The following is a 24,242-nucleotide window of genomic DNA, read 5'->3' as shown; positions in this document are numbered from 1 at the left end:
CTCAGAAAAAGTGGAAGAGGTGCTGTGTGGAAGAGGTAGGGTTCTACCACTGAACACAAAGAAGCTCAGGGATAGCACCCAGGCCCATGGTTCAAGCCCTAGGACTGGGAAGCAATAACTAAACAAATAGATGGGTACGTAGATAGACACATAAATAAATATAGACATACATATTGATATTCACTGACTTGTTTATATTATGGAAACTGTAGGTGATCAAGTAATTCAACAGCTTATTCTAAGGAAGCAAAAGAAAATAGGCTATTCCAATGTAGCCTTGAAATGAGTAAGAGTGTGTTTGTTAAGAAAAATTAATTCATGATTCTCTCCTAATTTGAGTTGTTCGTTTTTCAAAGTTGTAATCTAATTAAATGAAAACATAAATAACAAATTTATCGTTATTATCTGTAAGCAGTCATACAAAAGTTTTGCCATTCACCAAAGCAAGTTATGAATACTGTGCATCTTGATCAATGTCACTCATTTCACCTCTTTCAACTGACCCCTTCCCTCACTGATCTTGTTGGGTTATGTATTATATTTTTGTTTTACAATTTAACAAAGCGGATTATATGTTCAAAGCATCTAGGCCTGCAAATACATTTGGTGTTTTGATGAAAGAAATTTAATATTTTTTCTAATATTCCTGAAAAGTATTACAAACAATAAGATAAAATCAGACAAAGTTATATTTCTAACAATTTTAATGTAGAAAATGGGAAGTTTAAGTATATAACATGGATAGATTCAGGGGATCTTTGCTCAGACTATTTGACATGTAAACAAAATCAAAATATGCACAAATGACCCAGCTGAGATTCTAAGTTTAATATGCAGTCCTAATTTCCTGGTTATGAATGCTTCTAACATTCTAGGCAGATGGCACTTCTGGCTTCTGCATGATTACTGACAGAGTTACATACATAATTAGGGAAACTTGAGAATGAGGAGGTTTAACAAAATGAAGACAAAGAAAAATTTGAACTACTTTTAATAATGTTAAGTGGTAGAAAGAAAAAGACATGGAAGGTTAGAATGAAAGTAGACCAAGGACATACTTTCTGAGCAAAGTGTGCTGTAAGAAATTTCAAACAAGAGAAAGGTTTTAGTTGTCTTAATTAAGTGCTACAGTTTGAATACTGTCAAATCAGACAGTACTAGGAAATTTAGATGATCCTATCTCTTCGGTAATGGTAGAGATTCACATTAAACGAAACATGAAGGGAACAGAGGTACAACCACAGGAAGGGGATACAAGAGGATCATCAACAATAGAAACTACGGTTTCACATGGCATGTTGAAAGTAATTACAACAGTGATATATCACTAGTTTCCATAACATGGAGTTCATTTCACTTAGCATTATCTTATGCATTCATAGAGGCATAGCTATTAGGCTCTTTTGATCCTCTGCTGTGACTAGCCTAAACCTGTGCTAATTATTCCATATGAGGGAGACCATAGAGTACATGTTTCTTTGGGTCTGGCTCACTTCACTTAGTATAATTTTTTCCAAGTCCTTCCATTTCCTTACAAATGGGGCAATGCCATTCTTTCTGATACAGGCATAAAATTCCATTGTGAATATGTACCACATTTTCCTGATCCATTCGTCTACTGAGGGGCATCTGGGTTGGTTGCATATTTTAGCTATGACAAATTGTGCTGCGATGAACATTGTTGTGCTGGGGGCTTTAGTGTGCTCTTATTTGTGGTCATTTGGGTAGATGCCCCAAAATGGGGCTGCTGGGTCATAGCGGAGCTCTATATTTACCCTTCTGAGGGATCTTCATACCTCTTGCCAGAGTGGCTGAGCCAGTTTACATTCCCACCAAAAATGAAGTAAGGTTCCCTTTTGGCCACATCCCCTCCAACACTCTTCACTATCACTGTATCTTACCTGAGTACATTGGAAACTCTATATACTGGTATTAGAACTAGGAAAGTGAAAGGGAATACCAAAATCGAGATACACAGGATAAAAAGAAAAACGACTACAAAAACAATACTTGCAAAACTGTTTGGTGTAAACCAACTGAACAACTCATTAGGGGAGAGGGAAAGGGGGAGGAGGAGGGAAGAATGAGGGAGGAGGTAAGTAACAAACAGTACAAGAAATGTATCCAATGCCTAATGTATGAAACTGTAACATATCTGTACATCACTTTGACAATATATAAGAAAAAAAAGAGTCAATACCAGAAAAAAAGGCCTCTGTTCCAGTTTGAAACCAAGCAGGATGCATGAATCTTGTCTGGAGAAAAAGAGGAATTCTGTGAAGAGTTCAGTCTTTCTTTTTTCTTTTTTTTTTTTTAATAAGAAAGAAGAAAAGGACAAGAAGCAGCACTCTGAAGTGATTAATGAGGGTGAGCTTGGTGGGCACTCTACAACTTGAGCCACATTTCCAGGCCAGGAGACACGACGTCTAGTACAGAACAGAGGCAAGGAACTTTCCTGGTAGCTATACAGTGCAGCAAGCCTACAGAGCAATCAGAGCCTGTGGCAGAGGATGTGGGAGATCCAGAAAACAAGCCACACCCAAAAAGAAAGACTTATGAAGTATCTAGTGAGCTTCATGTTGTTGAAGGTCACAGTCCTGTCAAAAAGTTTGAAAAGTACATGGAGTCAAATGATGAGAAACCAGGAGTAGGTATTTAGGAGCATATGATTGAGTGCTGTCCCGAAGAATAAATATGATAGAAAATATAACTGTGACACACTATTCAGCTCAGCTATACATAGTATTTACATGGTTGCACTCATTAATAGTAAGAAAATATATAGTAAGAAATATATAGTAAGAAATATAAGAGGGGCTGGGGATATAGCCTAGTGGCAAGAGTGCCTGCCTCGGATACACGAGGCCCTAGGTTCGATTCCCCAGCACCACATATACAGAAAACGGCCAGAAGCGGCGCTGTGGCTCAAGTGGCAGAGTGCTAGCCTTGAGCAAAAAGAAGCCAGGGACAGTGCTCAGGCCCTGAGTCCAAGGCCCAGGACTGGCCAAAAAAAAGAAATATATATATATATATATATATATATATATATATATATATATATATGAAATATATAGTAAGAAAAAATATAGTGATAGAATTTCTGTCTTGGGAAAACAGGGTTTTATACACTAATGTTAGGGGAGAAAGGTAAAGCTAAATGCTTATCCTCCATAAAGATGAATAGCCTAGATCTGAGAATGAAAGATTAAATTTCAGGAGTATAAATGTGGGTGAGCTTTCCATTTTGTTTCACTTTTTCTTACTTTTATTTTAAAAAGATGATTCTGAGGAGTAATCATTGAGAAACAGGAGTATTGTATTTTTTTAGGTTTCATCTAACTATTAAAATTAAAGTACATCTGGCATTTCTTTGTTAAAAAATCAATTTCTGTCTAGGTACTACTGGCTCATACCTGTAATCTTCATTACTCAGAAGCTAAGAGCAGAAGCATGTCAGGTTTGAGGCAAATGAAGGAGAAAATTCTCCGGACTTTATTTTTAAAATAATAGAGCGGGAGGTATGACTCAAGTGCTAAACTGCCAGCTTAAAAAGCACAAGGCTGAGAGTTATAAATAATTAAAAGATAGGTAGTAGGATAGATAGATAGACACTCATGGTGATGCACACCTGTAATCCCAGTATTCAGGACTCTGAAGCAAGAGGATTGCAAGTAAACAGACCAGAGTTTGAATGAGTGATCAAGAATAGTGATCTATCTTATTGGGTCTGAGTTTTTTTTCTGAGTGCTTTTAATGACCCCCTTCCTACATCTTGTTCATTCTTGCTCAGTGCTCTTCCTTAAGTGCTGTCCTATTACACTGTTGGCTAAGTGACTCCATGACACACTGCCTTCAGGCTTAAACAATATAACATGGACATTTAACAGCAGTTGTATTAGCTTAAAAAACATGGGGCTTATACTGTTAAAGTCAAAATTTCATGATCCTGGAGCAGTTCAGAATGCAATGTGATGTCAGTAAAATCAAGCAATCTCCAGTGCATGTTTCTGTCGACTCTCTTTATTGAGCTACCAGGACACATGGGTAAGCAGCATATGTGTGTAGTCATTTTTAAAATGGATGGAATGGTAGAAGAAAGGTTCCCATCATTTACAACAATTCATAGTAGGAGTACTTCTTCTTTGTTATCTGTAGGGCTTAAACTTGGGGCCTGATTGTTATCCATGCGCAGATTTCTGGTGGCTAATTGGAGACCAGAGCTTCACAAACTTACCTGCCCTGGCTAGCTTTGAACCAAAATCCTCAGATCTCAGACTCCTGAGAAGCTTGGATTATAGACATGTACCATCGGTATCTGGCACTTGCTTGTGAGTTTTTTGTTTTCTATTTTTTTTCTCTTAAAGGAACATGTACTGCTTCATGATGAACACAGATTATATAGACATAGCCTGGTGTGGTGGCCTATGCTTATTATCCCCGGTACTCCTAAGGCCAGGCAAGGGTTTTAGCACACTAACACTTAACCAGACCCTGTCTCAAAAATTAATAAAGGCCACAGATGTAGTTTAACAGTAGAGTGTTTATCTAACATACATGTGGCCTTACTTTCTATATCTAGAAATATAACACAAAAACAGGAGTGTGCTACTCAGGAGGTGGAAATATAAGGATCAAGGTTCCAAATCAGCCCAAGCAGAAAAAATACTCAGCCAAAGCCACAAAATGGCACTGAAGCTCAAGTGCCTTGAGCCCAAATATACTCAGGGATTGCACCCACACCTTGAGTTCAAGTTCTAAGACCTGCAAAGCAACAACAAAAAGGTTGTAATTTTTTACTTTCTAAAATAGGAAGGAAACCATGGCATAGAAATCAGTTGAGACAGTTTTTATATGATTTGTAAATTTATTAAAATGCTTTAGAAATGCATTTCAAGGCCATCAGAAGTAATTATGGAGACTTATTTAAAGACAACTAAAATTTCAAACTGAGTGCTCACTTCAGCAGCACATATAATAAAATTGGAATGATACAGAGAAGATTCGCATGGCCCCTGCGCAAGGATGACAAGCAAATTCATGAAGCATTCCATATTTTTAAGTCTTCCACAGTAAGGAAAAACTGAAACAATATATCTCCACCAAACCAGCTTTACAGAAAATCCTCAAAGATGAACTATACAGGGAAAATAATCAAGATCACAATACAGACTGAGAAATGAACCCTAAATAGAAAACCAGAATATGAGATCAAGAATTGGGAAGACACAGCTTTTAATAAGATAGCTATAATGAAAGGAACAAATGATCATCTCTCAATCATAACTCTCAACATTAATGGACTTAATTCTCCAATCAAACGACATAGGTTCATAAGTTGAATAAAAAATCAAGATCCATCGTTCTGCTGCCTCCAAGAGACACATCTATCCAGCAGAAGTTAACATCTTCTAAAAGTGAAATGCTGGAATAAAATCTACCAAGCAAATGGCCCCCATAAGCAGGCAGGAGCTGCAATCCAAGTATCAGATAAAATTGACTTCAAATTTAAAAAGGTAAGAAGAGACAAAGAAGGTTACTACATAATAATAAAGGGATCTCTCCTGCAGGAAGATATAACCATCCTAAATATCTACACACCAAATATAGGAGCACCCAACTTCATCAAACTAACACTACTGACTCTAAAAACACTCATAGACCCAAACACAATGATAGGTGGGGACTTTAACACTCCACTGTCAACTACGGACAGATCAACATGCAAAAAACTGAACAAAAAAAACCACAGAAGTAAACACTTGCATAGACCAACTAGACTTAACTGACATCTGCAGAATATTCCATCCAGCAACAACAGAATACACATTCTTCTCAGCAGCACATGGAACATTCTCCAAAATGGATCACATCTTAGGGCACAAAGAAAATCTGTACAAATTCAGAAGTATCAAAACCATTCCCTGCATTCTCTCAAACAACAACTGGATAAAATTAGAGCTCAACTCTAACAGCCACCACAGAAAATCCTACAATTCATGGAGACTAAACAACACACTGCTGAGCCATCAGTGGATCATTGAAGAAGTTAAAACAGAAATTCAAATGTTTATAGAATTCAACAAGGTGAGTACACAAAGTACCAGCTCCTTTGGGACACAGCAAAGGCAGTACTCAGACGAAAATTTATATCTCTGAGTGCATACACCAACAAACTGGAGAAACTGCAACTCAACAACTTAAGGAAGCACTTTAATCTCCTTGAAAGAGAACAACAAGCCAAACCTCAAGCCAATAGACAGAAGCAAATAATTAAAATCAAATCAGAATTAAATGAATTAGAGAAAATAAAACCATTGAAAGAATCAAGAAAACAAAGAGTTGGTTCTTTGAAAAAATCAACAAGATAGACAAACCCCTAGCAAACCTGACCAAAAAACAAAGGCAGCACACTCAAATAAACAAGATCAGAGATGAAACGGTAACATCACCACAGAAATAACCAAAATTCAGAACACAGTAAGGGACTATTTTGCAAACGTTTATGCCAACAAATTCGAGAACATGGAAGAAATGGATGATTTCCTAGCAAAAACTGATATCCCCAAACTCAACCATGAAGATTTAAACCTTCTAAACAGACCCATATCCAGCACTGAAATAGAAACAGCAATAAGTGATCTCCTATCCAAGAAAAGCCCAGGTCTAGACAGATTCAAAGCAGAATTCTATAAGGCCTTAAAAATAGAACTCACAACAATAATTCTCAAACTCTTCAATGAAATTGAAAGAAAAAGTTCACTACCAGACACATTCTATGAAACCAGTATAACCCTCATCCCCAAACCAGGCAGGGACTCATCATGGAAAGAGAACTATGGACCAATTTCCCTGATGAACATAGACGCAGAAATTCTCAACAAAATTATGGCCAATCCTCTTCAACTGGTCATCAAAAAATCATACACCACGATCAAACTGGATTCATCCCAGGGATGCAAAGTTGGTTCAATACACAAAAGTCAATTAATGTAATCCACCACATCAACCATAGCAAGGTAAAGAACCACAAGGTTATATCTCTGGATACAGAAAAGGCATTCGATAAAATCCAGCACCCATTTATGACAAAAGCCTTGGAAAAATTGGGATTCCAGGCAATACTCCTGAATACAATAATGGCAGTTTATGACAAACCAACAGCAAGCATAATTCTAAACGGTGAAAAGCTAAAGCTATTCCCTTTAAAATTAGGAGCAAGACAGGGATGTCCGTTGTCTCCCCTGCTCTTCAACATAGTACTAGAATTCCTAGCCAGAGCAATTAGGCAAGGAGAAAATATAAAGGGGATCCAAATAGGAAAAGATGAAGTCAAACTGTCTCTCTTCACAGATGACATGATCCTATACCTAAAGAACCCCATAGACTCTACTCCCAAGCTACTAGAGCTGATCCAAAACTTTGGCAAGGTAGCAGGATATAAAATAAACCTTCAAAAATCAACGGCCTTTCTATATGCTAATGACCTGAAGAGCAAGGCTGAAATCAGGAAAGCAACTCCTGTTGCAATAGCCTCAAAAAACATAAAATACCTAGGAATAACCTTAACCAAAGTAGTGAAAGAACTCCATGATGAGAACTTTAAAAACATGAAAAACCAAATTAAGGCAGAAATACTGAGGAAATGGAAAAACCTCCCCTGCTCCTGGATTGAGCGGATTAATATAATCAAAATGGCAATATTGCAAAGGCTCTCTACAAATTCAATGCAATACCCATTGATATACCAACACCATTTTTTAATGAAATAGAGGAAGCAATCCAGAAATTCATATGGAACAATAAAAGACCCTGAATAGCAAAAATAATCCTAAGCAGAAAGAACAGTGCTGGAGGAATTATAATACCCAACTACAAGTTGTACTATAAAGCTATAGTAATAAAAAAAAGGTTGTTATTGGCACAGGAACAGGCCTGAAGATCAATGGAACAGAATTGAAGACCCAGAAGTGAACCCACAGAGCTATGCCTACTTAATCTTTGATAAAGGAGCTAACAAAATAGTCTGGAAGAAAGATAGCCTCTTTAACAAATGGTGCTAGCAAAACTGGTTCAACACATGCACCAACCTGAAATGAGATCCTTATATGTCACCCTGCACCAAAATCAATTCCAAATGGATCAAAGACCTCAAAATTAAAACGCATACCCTGAAAACACTAAAGGAAGGAGTAGGAGAAACACTTGGGCTCCTTAGCACAGGATGGAACTTCCTTAACATAGACCCAGAAATACTACAATTCAAATAAAGGATGGACAAATGGGACTGGATCAAACTGCAGAGCTTCTGCACTGCAAAGGACATAGCTCACAAGATAAACAGAAAGCCCACAGGTTGGGAAAAGATCTTTACCGGCCATACAACAGACAAAGGCCTCATAACTAAAATATATGCAGAACCAAAAAAATTACATTCCTGCAAAACAAAACTGCAAAGAACCAATAGCCTCCTCATCAAGTGGGCTAAAGACTTAAGAAGAGACTACTCTCATGAGGAAATGATAATGGCCAAGAGACATAAGAAAAAGTGATCTACATCACTGGCAATAAAAGAAATGCAAATCAAAACAAAACTGAGATTCCATCTCACCCCAGTAAAAATGTCCTATATCAAGAAAACTAACAATAACAACTGTTGGAGGGGATGTGGCCAAAAGGGAACTATACTTCATTTTTGGTGGGAATGTAAGCTGGTTCAGCCACTCTGCAAGCGGTATGAAGATTCCTCAGAAGGCTCAACATAGAGCTTCCCTATGACCCAGCAGCCCCAATTTTGGGCATCTACCAAAAGACCACAAACAAGAACACACGAAAGCCACCAGCACAATGATGTTAATTGCAACACAATTTGTCATAGCTAAAATATGGAACCAACCCAGGTGCCCCTCAGTAGACGAATGGATCAGGAAAATGTGGTACATATTCACATTGGAATTTTATACCTCTATCAGAAAGAATGACATTTCCCCATTCTTATGGAAATGGAAGGACTTGGAAAAAATTATACTAAGTGAAGTGAGCCAGACACAAAGAAACATGGACTCTATGGTCTTCCTCATATGGAATAATTAGCACAGGTTTAGGCTAGTCACAGCAGAGGATCACAAGAGCCCAATAGCTATACACTTATGAATGCATAAGATGATGTTAATTGAAATGAACTCCAGGTTATGGAAACGATTGTTATATCACTGTTGTAACTACTTTCAGTGTGCTATGTGTAACCGCAGTTTCTATTATTGATGCCCTTCTTGTATCCCCTTCCTGTGATTGTACCTGCACTATCTCTGCATGTTATCTGAGTACATTGGAATCCATGTATACTGGTATTAGAACTAGGAAACTGAAATGGAATACCAAAATCGAGAGACACAGGGTAAAAAAAGACAAAGGAGTACAAAAGCAATACTTGCAAAACTCTTTGGTGTAAATGAACTGAACAACTCTTGGGGGGGTGGAAGGGAAATGGGGAGGAGGGAGAGGGGAATGAGGTAGGAGGTAACAAACAGTAAAAGAAATGTATCCAACGCCTAACCTATGAAATTGTAGCCTCTCTGTACATCAGTTTGAAAATCAAAATTAAAAAAAAGAAAAAAAAATTTCAAACCGACCCAAGTCTAGTACAGAGGAGAGCGTTGATTTCTTTTTTAATGAACAAGTTTTTCTTCTACCTTTGCAAAATTGAATCTAATAGAAAGAAATGTAATCTGCCACAAGAATTCCTATTTTTATGTCAAAATGATGTACAGTGGTGTTACAGTTACATACTTAAGGTAGTGAGTACATTTTTTGTCATACTTGTTACACTCTTCCTCAATTTTCTCCCACCTTCCCTACCGAAGGGCCCCCCTCCCCCTTTCATCTTTTTTTTTTGCTTTCCCATTGATGTACATAATCATTCTAATCTACAGTGCTTATGAACTCTACAAATATTAATAAAACAATGCCTTCCAGGTCGGGTGATGTGTACATTTCTTTCCCTTTGCTTGGTATAATCTGTTCCCTCTTTTTTTCTCATTTCTACCCTCCACCCACACCCCTTGAGTTGCTTAGTTTGATTTCATCAATGTCCATTGCAGATGTTGGGCCCCCTCTACTGTATTTTTTCACTCGTTTTCCACTCATTCTGTGCCTTCCTCCCATCTTCCCTAAGATGTGCACATGTATACACCATATGTGATGTAAAGAATATAGGGTCCTCTGAATATTATAAGACTGAGGAGAAGTCCTTTGTTTCCTTATCATGGGAGTTCTTTTCAGTCCATATATTTTTATAAGTACATATGAAGTAGTGCTTCGGTCTTACCATTTGGTGCATTTCTGCCAAGACCATCCTTTTGTGGTCTCACTGTGTATTGGTATCTTGGGTGTATTTACTTTTGTCATATCTCTTTGCAATTTGAAGAATTCTCTTTTTTAATTCTTATTTTTGTTGGTATTAAATAGCTATACAAAGGGGTTATAATTCCATAAGTCAAGTTATGAGTACAATGGTTTCTAATCAATGTCACCTTTGTTCTCTCCCACTTTCTCCCTCCCATCCCTACCTTCAAGATATATACATTATTTTTATATACTGCACACTGATTGTAAAAACTTCATTTGCTCACCCTTCCTCCCTCCATTCCTATCCTTTTCCCTTTGCTGACCCTCCAAAACATATTTCTACTTCCTAGTATTCATTTTGATAAAAACACCAGTGAAATTCCATTGTGTACATGTACCATAATCTTTTGACCCACTCATCTATTTTAGGGTATCTGGACTGTTCCTACAACTTGGCTATTGTGAGTAGTGCAGCAGTGAGCATGGATATGCAAGTACCTTCACTGTATCCTGGCTTGAAATGCTCTGGATAGATGCCCAATGTTGCCTCCAGATTTTTCATTCTTACTGAAGGGTTTGGAAGATCCCCTAAAATCTGATGCTAATGTGTGCATAGTTGCACCCCAGTCCTTGGTTTTCAAAAGAAACTAAAACTGAAGACCTGGGGAGTCTTTTTATCTTTAGGATATTTTGAAGACAGAGCCCTTGCTTGCAGCCCTAAGTCTGCCCACATGGGACAGGCTTACTATTGAGCAAAATAAAAGATGATCATGAAGAACTCTAGTGACAGGGTTGGTAGATGTAGGTAAGGACAGAGTGCTCAGCTTCCACGCACAACCCTGGGTTCCATCCCAATAACAACAAACAAAACCCAAATTGGAAACAAGGCTGCTTTTACATGGAAACACTTTTGTGTAATGAGGAACTATCTGAAATTGCCAGGGACTTCTCTACATCTTATAGTGAATTTCTTCAATGCTGTTCATAAATAAATTCTTCTAATTTCCTTTAATGTTCATGACACAATCTCTGGAATTGCTCTCATGATTAAACCTTGCTGGCCCCTTTGGGTTAATTATGTGTTTTTATCAACTGTCTAATGTTATCTAAATGAATACTGGTGAATTAAATGTGATCAAAGTTAACTAGCTATGTGGTTAAAATGAGTAAAGGGAATCCAAAAGGCATTTTTCTCAGTTGTTTTGTGGTTTTTGGTATAGTCCCTTTCGGAAGAGGGAGAGACAGAGTTTCACAATGTAGACAAGGCTCACCTCCACCTCAAAGTCCTCCTGTGTCAGCCATAGGAGTGGTAGGATTATAGGTGGATTCATCCACACTCAGCTTGCATACGTCAAATATATCTAAATACTGCCTCCCAAAGAAGTTGCCTCTGGAAGCTATTTTTGCTAATGATGACACCATTTTTTCAAAAACAATTTTGGATGTGCTTTACAGTTAAATAAAACTACATTAATAAAGCATAGAAAATCCAGAAAAAACGCATCTGTAATGTTTTTGCTCTACAAAAACCTCTGAGACACTAGTTTTTAACTGATATACTAGTAAAAATAGGTTTACTCTTGGTATGGAGACATTTTGGACTTAATATCGCTATTTGCTTTTATACTTTTCCCAATTTGCTTGTTATTTTAGAGGTGATATACAGTGGGGTTACCTTTACAGATATCTGGAAATAAGTACAAATCCTTTCACATAGTTTTCTCTCTTCCCTCTTCCTCTCCCATTCCCTCCTTCCCTTCTCCACCCGTGAGTTGTATAGTTGACTTTCATCAATGTCCCAGGCAGCCAGTGAGCTCTACTGCTGCACTTTTTCACCCCTTTGTCCTGAATCTTTTTGGTTATTCCCACTGGGGCCCACTGGGTTGCTGTTAGCGTTTGGATTTGGTTTGTTGTCTTGACTGTTCATGAGTCTTGTAATCTATCTCTGTGCTTTACTCATTTCAGTTCAGGGAATGTCAGGACCTTGGCACTAGCTTGGCCTGTTGGTGCCCAACAGGTGGCAGTCCTCTCTTGGTCCAGGCTGGCTCACACTGGGCAGATTAGTGCATACTGGGTCCCCTGACCACGGAGCATCTGTGGGTGCACTGGGGTCAGGACTGGCTGAAAGGTGCTCAGTCTGGTCTGCAGTGAGGGCTGGGAAGGTTGGAAGGGAGCTGCTGGAGTAAGTGCGAGCTCAGGAAGGGGGCAAACTCCCACGGGTGCCCGGGAGTTTCTTTGCATTTTGGCCCTGGTTGATTCTCATGTCTCAGGTGGCTTCTGAAGTGTGCCTGAGCTTTGAGGCTCCCAACCCAGGTGCTTCCTGGCCTCAGCTGTGTGCTCAGGCATGTCTGCTGTGCAGGGCTGGGGAGACTGACTTGAGGCCTTGGAGCTGGTGCGTCTGTGGAAGGTGCAGGCTCCCACGTGTGTGTGTGATTTCTATCTGTTTTTAACAAGCAGGCCTGGTTTCCATGGCATAGCCAGGGCTGCAGAGGATGCAAGATCCCAGCCCCCCGCCCCCCCACCCCCCACCCCCTTTCACTTATGCGTTCCGGTGGCCCCCCACTGCAAGCCCATCTGAGGTAGGGGAAGAAAGGGCTCTGGCCTCTTTGTCCCTTTCGAATGTGGTGCCCCTTCGTGAGCGGGCAGGAGGGGTCAGATCAAGCTCTGTGGTCAGTACCTGCACTGGTCTCCCTTTGGGTGTTCTCCCTACCCTGGAAGGGTAGTTGTGAATCCTGGAGTTGGTTTTGTGCTGACCTCAGGTACTGTGGCACTTTGGCATGTCTGAATGCTGTAGTCTCTTGCTCTTTGAATCCAAGGTCTGGGTTGCTGCTCCCAGTTGCTCCTGGTGTCTACCTGACCACTTGCTCCTGCAGCAGGCCGCTTCTGCAGCAAGCCGCTCCCACCCAGCAGAGTTGCTCCTACAGCTATTGCCAGGCAGCTGTTCCTGATGACCAGGCCCCTGGCTGCAGAGCCTTTCTGTCAGATGGGCTGGGTGGATTGTTGGTTGGTCTGTGTGGCCCAGGGAGCTCTCCACTCATGAAACTTGACAAGGTAAAGCATTCATCTCTGGCCAATGATTAGTTGAGCTGTCTACTCCCCAACCAAACCTGAAAGGAGTGGGCCTGTGATGCCTCAGGTTTCAGGGAGCCCAATTTTTTTTTTGCCAGTTCTGGGGCTTGAAGTCAGGGCCTGAACACTGTCCCTGGCTTCCTTTTGCCACTTGAGCCACAATACCACTTCTGGCCTTTTCTATGTATGTGGTGTTGAGGAATCGAACCCAGGGCTTCATGTATACTAGGCAACCATTCTTGCCACTAGGCCATATTCCCAGCCCGGGAGCCCCATTCTTTGGCAATTCTGATCACCTTACTGACTCTTTTCCAGTCTTGGTAACTGCCCTCCTCACAACATGTCTGATAGAGCGTTCTTACTGTAAGGTCCACCCCAGGAGGGCTCCATGCAGACATTCCCCCACCTGTTAAGTCTGTTCCAGTCCCTGCTTTACCTAGGTAACTGGAACACCTGGAGTCAGTGACCCCACCCCACTCCCGCTTCTCTGTGGTCACATCCAATCCACCTGGTCATACCTCCTCCCTTTCCCTGTATAATCCATCTCAACAGGATTCCCTGCTTTCTTTCCTTTTCTGTCTTACTCTCTCTTGCCCCCCCTCTCTTCTTCTGTCTTCCCATGCCTGCAACTTGTGTGGCTAGCAACTTGCTATCCCCCCAATAAACTCCTTTCTGCCTGAACCATGTGGTGCATTTCCTTTCCTGCAAACTTTACACTTAATGTGATGTGGAGGTCAGATTTGGCGAGCAAAAGAGGGCAGAAGCTGACTGCATCTCCACTATCTCCCCAGACCCCCTGCTCAGAGGCCTGGGAAGATTCCCTCTCCCAGTAAACAATAGTGACCCCCACACCCCCCAATATGGCTGGATTTCCCTATCCCACAACTACTAAGCTAAAAAGTCCCTGCCCTTATGAGAAATGAGCACACCCCTAGCCAATGAGCCAGAGTCAGAGCTTGCCCTTGAACTAACCTACCAGTCAAATGTAAGCCCATGAAGCCCCACCCAATCACAAACCATTGTCATTGTTATCCCTCCCCCTACCCTATTGTCAATAAAATCCATGCTGAACAAGGAGGCGTGGATCAAGACTGCATGGCCGCTGACCTCAAAGGTTGTGGGACCATCTCGAGCTGAATTAAAGGACTTTTTTGTCCTTGCATCGGATCAGTTCTTTGGTGGTTTTTGGTGGGTCTTGGCCTGGCACAGACACAGAAACTCATGCCCTGGGAATCCTAAGCCCTAAGGGAAACATGCACACAACCACCTGCCAAATTACCCCTGGCACCAGACACTCAAGTCTCAGGCTTGAGGGCTTCCCAGGAGCACGTTGCCTGTAAATATGACCCAGGCCTGGGCTTTAGTGGTTCAGGCACAATGGGATGTCCTGGACTCAGTGGGAGGCAGGGGCTGGGCTTGAGACAGACATGGGGACAAACCTGCAGGTTTGGGAATTGAGAGCTAGTTTGTTGAAAGGAACAAGGGACAGCAGAGTCATTTTGCTTTTAGAGAACTGAATATTGAAGGGAATTATTAGGCTGAATCTTAATTAGCATTTAGGGACTGGTTAAAATGAGACATAAAAGGCAGAAAAGAACTGATCTGGAGGTAGAATCCTGATTCTGGTCCTGACATAGGACCACCAAGGCTAGACTTTTGAGTCACTTATTTCTTCTCTTGGCTTCAATTTCTCAAGTGAAAGTAAGGGCAGGGACTGTAATTTTTTCTCACAAAGGTTACCTGAAGTATACAATACATTCTCTGGGTTTCAGTTGTATGTGGCATCTTCTACAGGCTATACTATTTCCCATAACATGGAACATAAATTGGAGCCATGTTTTATACTGTACACTGAAGAGACAAAGTGTTTAAGGTAGGGGAGGATGAATAAAATTAAAAGTAAAAACAAAAATCTCAGCATTATCTTATGCATTCACAGGGGCATAGCTATTAGGCTCTTGTGATCCTCTGCTGTGACTAGCCTAATTCTGTGCTAATTATTCCCTATGAGGGAGACCATAGAGTCCATGTTTCTTTGGTTCTGGCTCCCTTCACTTAGTATACTTTTTTCCAAGTCTTTCCATTTCCTTACCAATGGGACAATGTCATTCTTTCTGATAGAGGTATAAAATTCCATTGTGTATATGTACCACATTTTCCTAATTCATTCATCTAGTGAGGTGCATCTGGGTTGGTTCCATATTTTAGCTATGACAAAATTGTGTTGCGATTAACATTGTTGTGCTGGTGGCTTTCGTGTGTTCTTGTTTGTGGTCTTTTGGGTAGATGCCCAAAAGTGGGGCTGCTGGGTCATAGGGGAGCTTTATGTTTAGCCTTCTGACGAATCTCCATACTGCTTGCCAGAGCCTCTATGAATGCATAAGATGATGCTAAGTGGAATGAACTGCATGTTATGGACACGTGTGATATATCACTGTTGTAATTACTTTCAACATGCCATGTGAAACCGTAGCTTCTATTGTTGATGAACCTCTTGTATCTCCTTCCTGTGGTTGTACCTGCACTATCACTGTATCTTATCTGAGTACATTGGAAACTCTATATACTGGTATTAGAACTAGGAAAGTGAAAGGGAATACCAAAATCGAAAGACACAGGATAAAAAAAGACGACTACAAAAACAATACTTGCTTTGGTGTAAACCAACTGAACAACTCATGGGGAGAGAGGGAAAGGGGAATGAGGGAGGGGGGATGATGGAGGAGGTAAGACAATACAAGAAATATATCCAATGCCTAACGTATGAAACTGTAACCTATCTGTACATCACTTTGACAATAAATAAGAAAACAAATCTGAAAAAAATCTATCTAGGGGATTATTCTTGGAAATGCTAATAGGATTCTTTGAACAAAACAATTTTTAACCATTTATATGCAATGACCCAAACTGGCTTTGAACACAGCAAAGGCTTTGAACTTCTATAGTGCTGGGATTAAATGAGTGTATTATGCCCAATTTATTTTTAAATTGCTTAACAGGCAATTACAATATATAGCAAAGTTTCTATCTCCTACCATTTTGAGTGAACAACAACAAAAAAAGAAAACTCATTGTTATCTTCTTTAGCTGCCAATCAATGCTTATTTCTCTGCATGTTCTACAAAGGTTCAGCTATATGTACCACTTTAACTTGTATAACTATGAATTGCACTTAAATCCATTCCACTCTGAGCCTGACTTGCTTGAATTGTGTAACATACACTGCAGGTTTTAAAATTACAGCCCTAAAGGGTCACATATGATTTTATATATTCAATACCATCCTTATGCTAAAATATCCTGCACATAAACTGACTCAACTTTTTGGCTCAGACCCAGATCCATCATGACCCAGAAGGTGAAATATAGAGTCCAGTGAGTCACCTAATTACGTGATGTATCTAGCAGAATAGCTTAAGTGCCTGGATCCTAGAACCTTTCTGGCAACTAAACGAGGCCCAGGGCAAAAATACCCCCAATGATCACTATTAGCCAATATCTAAAATATCTCTTGAGGCTGAGAACTATGAGCTCAGCCCATCATTGGTGTCCCACACCACTCACTAATCAACCAGAAGGATCAGGCAAGAGAATCACAAGAATGATGAGCTAAAAACTCTAATAGTGCTCAAACTTACCAGAATATACCTGTACTACCAAATACTCAAATTTTGGAACTTAACCTTGTATGATTTTTCACTGTAGCCTCAGGAGAGACACATGGCAACACACAGGGACACTATGGGCAAGGAGCTAGGGAGGAGTATGTCCACCCAGCTTTTAAAATATGGCACCCACCCTCTAATGTATGGCCTAAGCCAGTGTCTGTCCCCCAACATTCATTATTTCAGCTTCACTGTGGCAGGAGTACAGGAGTGGGGCCGAGGAAAATTCAAAGGCACAGGGGTCTATCAATGAGTAGCAGCAGAAGTCCAAGATAGGTGTGTGTATTCCATTCTCCTAGAGCAGCCCCATGTGAAACTGCAGACTTGCCTAAGAGTTCAGGAAAGGATCCATAGGTTCTACTGATTTCACAAGTGAAAAGACAATTCTAAAGCAGGTACATTGTGTCTAGTCATGGATGGGTGTCAGATAAGATAGACTTGTGATTATACAGAGGCAAAGGAAGAAGAAATGAGAAGTCCTCTAAGTACAGTGTTTTGAGCTTCCTTAGAGCAGTATACAACGCCTTGCTTCACACTAACCTGCCTCCTCTGGCATTCTCACTCCTAGCCTTGACTTAAAATTCAGCACACAGTGGCCATGAAAGCCATCTCTCTTCAGCACACAGCTTTGTGGGATCTGAAAATATTCACATTATCTCTTGACCTTCACTGAAGCCAAGAATATATTAGTCCTTCCACCTAGCTCTCCCTTAATGTCCCACATAGGAGAGGTAAAACTGGCCAGCGAGTCTCCAGTCCTGGTATAGCATGTGGATTACAGGTGAAAACCACTCAGGCAAAAGAAACAAGCCACTTTGAAGGCTTCTGAGATAGTACCCCATAATGGCTATCCAATGAATGCTTGTGTGGAAATCTCATCACTTAGAGACAATTGCCATACTTCCTACAGGAAGTCAGGGCCACTTGAAATTCTCATACAACAGTGGAATTTGATGAACTGAAAATAGATTGGAGGAGGTACTGATAGCAAATATCCTCTCTGTTCTACACAAATGCCTCCAACCAAGACCAAAAACCACTCCAGAAAATCATTTTAGAAAGAATTTCCTGTGCCGTGTTTAGGTATGTAAGAGTTGACTAAAGGAAACTCCCACAAGATTAAAGCAGAAGATGATTTATTGAGAGAGAGAGGGAGATCAAACTGCCTGCTACACAAGATGAAGGAATGAAGAGCAAAAGCTACTGGATGAAGGAGGCATGTTATACCGGGGAAAGAGGGGGAATGGTGTGGCCACAAAGAACACAGAAGTGACCTCATAGGATGAGGAAATGACCTCAGAGCCTAGGGGAACTCCCAGTGCTCCAGGCATGCCAGTTACCTGGGTTACAGGATCTGGGCATAGACTTTTTGGTTGTACCAAGGGAGAGAACCAAGAGAACTAGCCATTTCTCCCAGGTGGACCTAGTAAGATAGACCAATGGTAAGATTCCAGAAGGAAGCCATCCATCATAAACTCTAGAGAGAATAACATTCAATTGCATCTACAACTACTTCCAAAGCATTCACAACCCAGCAGGCTTATGGTTTGGTATAGAAACATGTTTAGATCTCCCAAATAAACCAGACACTTGATATCCCATTGGCTATACTGTTCCAGGTTCAATGATTTACTCAGTTACTTACTTTCAGACTTAGTCCTGAGCAGCACAGTATGCCATGTTGTAGGGAATTGCTATCCTCTCTCCACTTCTTAGCCACGAGAGTTCCAAGACTGACCCAGATTAACATCCAGGAGTTGGACCTCTCTCTGCCAAAGTGCATAGAATATAGGTACCATACCAACATGTTTTCAGTTTCCATAACTTAAGGGTTTTTTTTTAAATAAAAGGATGTACTGAATAAAACTCACACCCACCAAGCAACTATGGGAGACCAAAGTTTGCATCTGCTTCACAAAATAAATTTGCTTCACCAAGCTTCTGTTGACTTCCTTTCCTGAATGTTTGCCATCAATTTCCATTTTCTCACTAAAGGAGACATTGAAGCTAAAACTTGAGAGCCACAAGGAAAGGACCAAACAACCCTTTCTTACATTTAAGCTTGGAGTCACTCACCCATTCTCAGGTTACCAGTAAGCCACCTTCCCTCCATCTCTGTGGCTGTCATCTAAAGACCATACATAATGAATGCTTTCTAGTAAGTTCTCGGCAGAGACCAACACAGGCTTAGCCATTGAAAATTTATGAACTGGTAGGTTATGGATGGCCATCTTCTCCCTTTCAACACAGATCAAGGTGTTAATCAACACAGTCATTTTCTTCTAGGTTACCCTTCCACAGTGGATAGCAGCATCTCAAATACTCAGTCTTCTGTTTAGACTTACCTAGATGGTGAGTTTTTTGGAATATTTTTATTACTGTTAAGTAGTGTGCAAAGGAGCTGCCATTCACCAAAGAAGTTTAGGAATACAGTTCTAATGCTTGTGGAGCATGCCTATTGTAAAAATTTTGAGGTAGCAAAGGCAGAGGCATGTTTGTAGTTTGAGATGAAATACCTACACAGAGGAGATCTAGTGAAACACCTCCTATAGCATGATGGAGATGATGGTGGTGGCCAGGCCTTTGTTTCAGAAGAACCTGAGTGTTGTGCACTGTCATAAAAACAGTTTCTTTGCACACAGTGACCTCAAGGAAAATCATGATATCATGATATTCACCAGGAGCAAAGTCAAGGCACCAACTCGGATTTCAGCAAACAATTCACATTCGAAGAGGAACCAGAAGAAGAATGCAGAACTCTAGCCTACTGGTCCCAAGATCTGTGAACTACAGAGACACAAGGGCCTCAAGAAGGATGTTTGCAGTCTCAAGGTATAATAATCTACTATATGGTGATGGGCCAAGTGCACTTTAGTGGGGAGAGTTCAGACACTGAAAAGGCAGGTCCTGAACAGGAAAGTCCTGGATTTACAAATGCTTCTGCCCAGAGCTACTGGAACTTCTGGCTTGTTTAATGAGTGCTGATCCTGAGTAGGGACCCTCACTGTAGCAAGTAATATGGCATCCCCAGCTCAAGAAAATTCAATGCCCACCACCTTGGATATAATATACTACTACCTAGGACTTGATCCAGGGAAAGTGCAGGCAGCCATGTGAGGTGGGACCCTTAATGCCGCCATGAGAACTTATTGGATGGTCCTCAAGCAGAAGGACCATTGGCATAACATCACCCACCACACCCCCTTCCTGGGCTTCTGGCCTTGTCCCTTGCCAGTAGACTCTTACTACTCCAATGTTGTCCTGAAGACAGCCATTGACTGTCAACCTACCATCTGCCTGCTCCCCGAGCCACACTGGAGAAGCACGGAGGAGGAAGAGAGCAACAAGCTGCCTCCAGCCAGAGCAGCAGCTGAAAACACCTCTAGGGCCACAGAAGATGAGGAGAGGATCAGCAAGCTGTCACCAGGCCCAGCAGTAATTCAAAGGTTCTCCACAGGCACATACGGAGAGATGGAGTGTAGCCTGACTCCTGTACCAAACCCAGCAGCTGAGGATACCTCCATTTCATTTGGTCAACAGCATTGATTTGACTACAGACCCAACAAATTACCAAGGTACAGGCTTGGAGAAACTGAGGAAAGGATTGGCAAGCATTTGAAAAGACTCTGTTGCATGCCTTGACAAGAGAAGGATGCCAAAGAAAGTAGTTCCTCCTCTTTGAGTGGAGAACAGCATTAACTGCCTGGAAACAAATATGTGGGATAAGTCAAACAAAACACATTAAGTTGTGGCATTCTCAGTATTTCAGGATTAAGAAGATTGAATGAAATGTGCTTTGTATTTGAGAGGAATCAGCATGAGCATCATGAATATCCAGGTGCTATTCTAAGTTCTTAATGATTATTTTCCCATTTTATAAACATAAAATGAGGAATCTGAATAATTTCCTCACAGGAACCTACCACTCGTCAAGGTATCAGTTCCAGGGAATAGATGGTCCATGTCTCACAATGACAAGAATTCCTTTAGGATTTTGAGGTCTTAATGAGAAGAGCAGGGAACCTTCTCACCCAAGACAGGCTAAGACTTCTGCAGGATTATGTCTCTCAGGGACCTGGGAGCCCCAGCTCTTCTGGAGTGGTCGTTTGGCAAAGCTGCCTAAGACACAAAACATCTCTGTATTTCTCTCCTTGCACCATCACCTCATTCTTTCTGACCAGCATTTACCACTCTGATGTGCCAGCTACTATTTGAGAGCAAGCACACTATCTACCAGAAAACATCTCCAAGGATCCATCTAAAATGATCCCAGCAGGATCACAAGACTAGCAGGTGCTATCACACCACACAGGAGCACTCTGGCTCACACTCTGGCCTTGCAGAAACATGCCAATTGTGATTCCACAATCCTGGTCTCTGGACTTGAGACCACTGAGTCTTTCCTGCCAGAGAAATTCACTATGGCTTAGCAGAGATGCCAGGGATGGGCCATCACCACTGGCTAAAGTGAGGGGGAAGTTGCTGCTAAGAACATCATCAGTTCTACTTCTCAACATAATGCACAGTACTGCCAGTGGTCAGGAAACAGATATTAGAGGAGAAAGCAGTTTCCTACACCATGCTTTCTGCCTTCCACCTCAAGCTGGATGAATTGAAGATGCTATAACCAACCTGAAGTTTCTGAGATACGAAGGGAATTTTAAATCTACCATCTTCAAAGGAAATCTCAGTCAAGTCTGCATCCTATGCTCAACCCTCCAAAGGACACAGCAAGTCAGAGAAAAGCCCTTTGCTGATGTCAGCTACATCATTGAGCAGAGGTGTATCACAGGTTGGTAGGCTATGGCAGACAAAAAATAAATAATAAATCAGAAACAGTCACTTGCTAGAAGAATGCCTTCTGAATCCCTCCCCTCTCCCCTCTCATTCTCTCATGAGAGTTGAAAGCCTCTGCCAGTGGAGAAACACTGCAGTGAATGGTGCAAGACAGTGCTCCAGTCTCTTCCCATTCCACTTGTAATGCTTCATCAAAACTTGGAGGAGAGGGGCTGGGAATATGGCCTAGTGGCAAGAGTGCTTGCCTCCTATACATGACGTCCAGGGTTCGATTCCCCAGCACCACATATATAGAAAATGGCCAGAAGTGGCACTGTGGCTCAAGTGGCAGAGTGCTAGCCTTGAGCAAAAAGAAGCCAGGGACAGTGCTCAGGCCCTGAGTCCAAGGTCAAGGACTGTCAAAAAATAAAAAACTTAGAAGAGAAATGAGCAGGACATCAGCCTTCAGTCTGACCAGCCTTACTACATTGTGAGAGACCCCCACATTGTCTATGGTAAAAGGAAATCCCAAGCACACTGATCCTTCTGCAAAGTTTGAGAAAGATCTGAAACCTTGTAGGCCCACTGGTTGGCATTGCAGTTATGAAGACAGCCTTGTGACTGCTGCAGCATCCCAGACAGACACCTCCCTCTAGACTCTATTGTACAGCTTTGTGGAAAATGTCCTGGAACAGCTCAGCTTCAGCTACAGAGTCTATCTTAGCTGGTAAAGGTCAGAATGTATAGTGGCACTGGTGCCAACACTCAGGATTCTTGCTTCTTAACAAGGACATTCTGACCTGCATTCAATGGAGCTTCATAGAGGGCTTCTGGTGACAGCAAGCCACCCGTGGCCTAAAGGTGACCAACACAAGTCTATGCTCACATGTTGATTTGCCATCAGTTACCACTCTCTTCTCTGGGTTTCCTAGGCTGGTCAGAAAATTGTGATTCCAGTTTACAGGAAACTGTTCTGATCACCTGCATCTCTAGGAGATTCAGCACCTGACCAAGTCCTGAGGGGAAATCAGTGCTCACCAACGTGGATCATGAACTTGGACAATGCACCTCATCACAAGGGGCAAGGCCAGAGAAATCCACTGTGGCTCAACAGAACTGCCATGTAGGGGCCCACACCATAGGCTAATGTGAGCATGGAGCTTTGAAGGAAAAGATCATGAACATCCAGACAGAGCCTGCCCATGATACCCCAAGTCAGATAAGCACTGAAGCTTGTGCAATGCAGGGACCATGAGGTATGTCCTTCAGATGGCAGACAGGTGCCCAAGAGAAGTGCACACACTTCCCTCATTCAAGGAAGACCCTGCAGAGATGCAGGCTGGAGAGAAAAGGGCTTTGGTAGAAGCTGCATTTAAAGTAGCCTTAGGTCTTTAGGAGGTCACTCATAGATTAGAAAAAAGCTGAATTTCAAGGGAAACAGACAAGTACAAAGAGAAAAGGACCCAAATACAGACAACCCTCTGGAGTTCAAGGAATGAGTTTCCACTCAGCAAAACAGAAAGCTCAGGTCTGCTCCCAGGCCCCATTATCAGCCAATTCAACTTCACACATCAACCCATCCCCAGGCCTCTGTAGGACACAGGCTTTGAGGAAAACTTGGAACCTTCTCTAGTCATGGGCCACACAAGCCCTCCTCACACCTCCCAAATGGAAAATGCCAAGTAACCAAGTTCACACAAAATAAGATGCACAAAATAATCTTACTTGTCCCTTCAGCAATATCTGAGCAGGAAAAAAGATATGTATGCATCCAGGTATTAGGGGGCACATTTGTGTCACATTTCTTCCAAGAAGGCAGCTATCCATCAAAGGAAAGAAACAAGAAGCTCCTTTGCTGTAGGTAATATCAGGCCAGGCCCTCTCCCTCTGAAAAGCAGAGTCAGGTGGGTTTGACCTCATCTGAGCTATTAGGAGTTTCACCCTCACTCCATTCTCACTCCCCACTTGTTTCCTTTCCTGAGTCTCATCTCAGCACTTCCAGGAAATACTAAGGGGGAAAGCTAAGAAGAATGCAACTGACCAAGTTGGGGGTAAGCAGCCAAACTCTTCACCCAGAGGGACATTCTGAGATGCACTGCTCATGGCCCCTCAGTGTCCCCAGCAAGCTCAAGAATGAGACATCTCTAACTGATCAGCTCACTAATACCTCCCGCAGTCCCTTCTCTCTTCACTCCACTCAGTCACCAACCAGTTCAATAGCCCTGTGAACCTCCTAAGAAAGTATCTGAAGGCTGTAGACATAGAGCGACCCAATAAAATGCCCAATCCCAATCCAAAGAACTGTGAAACATAGGTTACATGTCAAGATAGGGAGAAAATCAGGAAACAAGACTGCTTGTCCACTGATAGCAAGTACAGAGGGTG

The 24,242-nt window shown here is 41.6% G+C and overlaps 1 non-coding gene across 1 annotated transcript; it reads left to right on the top strand.

Annotated features, from left to right (window-relative positions):
- Nucleotides 1–4,950: 4,950 nt before the first annotated feature.
- On the top strand, nt 4,951–5,057 carry LOC125344473. The gene has a single exon (XR_007209570.1). It is a non-coding gene; the product is annotated as a U6 spliceosomal RNA (small nuclear RNA).
- Nucleotides 5,058–24,242: the final 19,185 nt, after the last annotated feature.

This window comes from Perognathus longimembris, chromosome 28 (genome assembly GCF_023159225.1).
Source record: "Perognathus longimembris pacificus isolate PPM17 chromosome 28, ASM2315922v1, whole genome shotgun sequence".
NCBI classification, from domain to species: Eukaryota; Metazoa; Chordata; class Mammalia; order Rodentia; family Heteromyidae; genus Perognathus; species Perognathus longimembris.
This window is presented reverse-complemented; position numbering and strand designations above follow the sequence as displayed.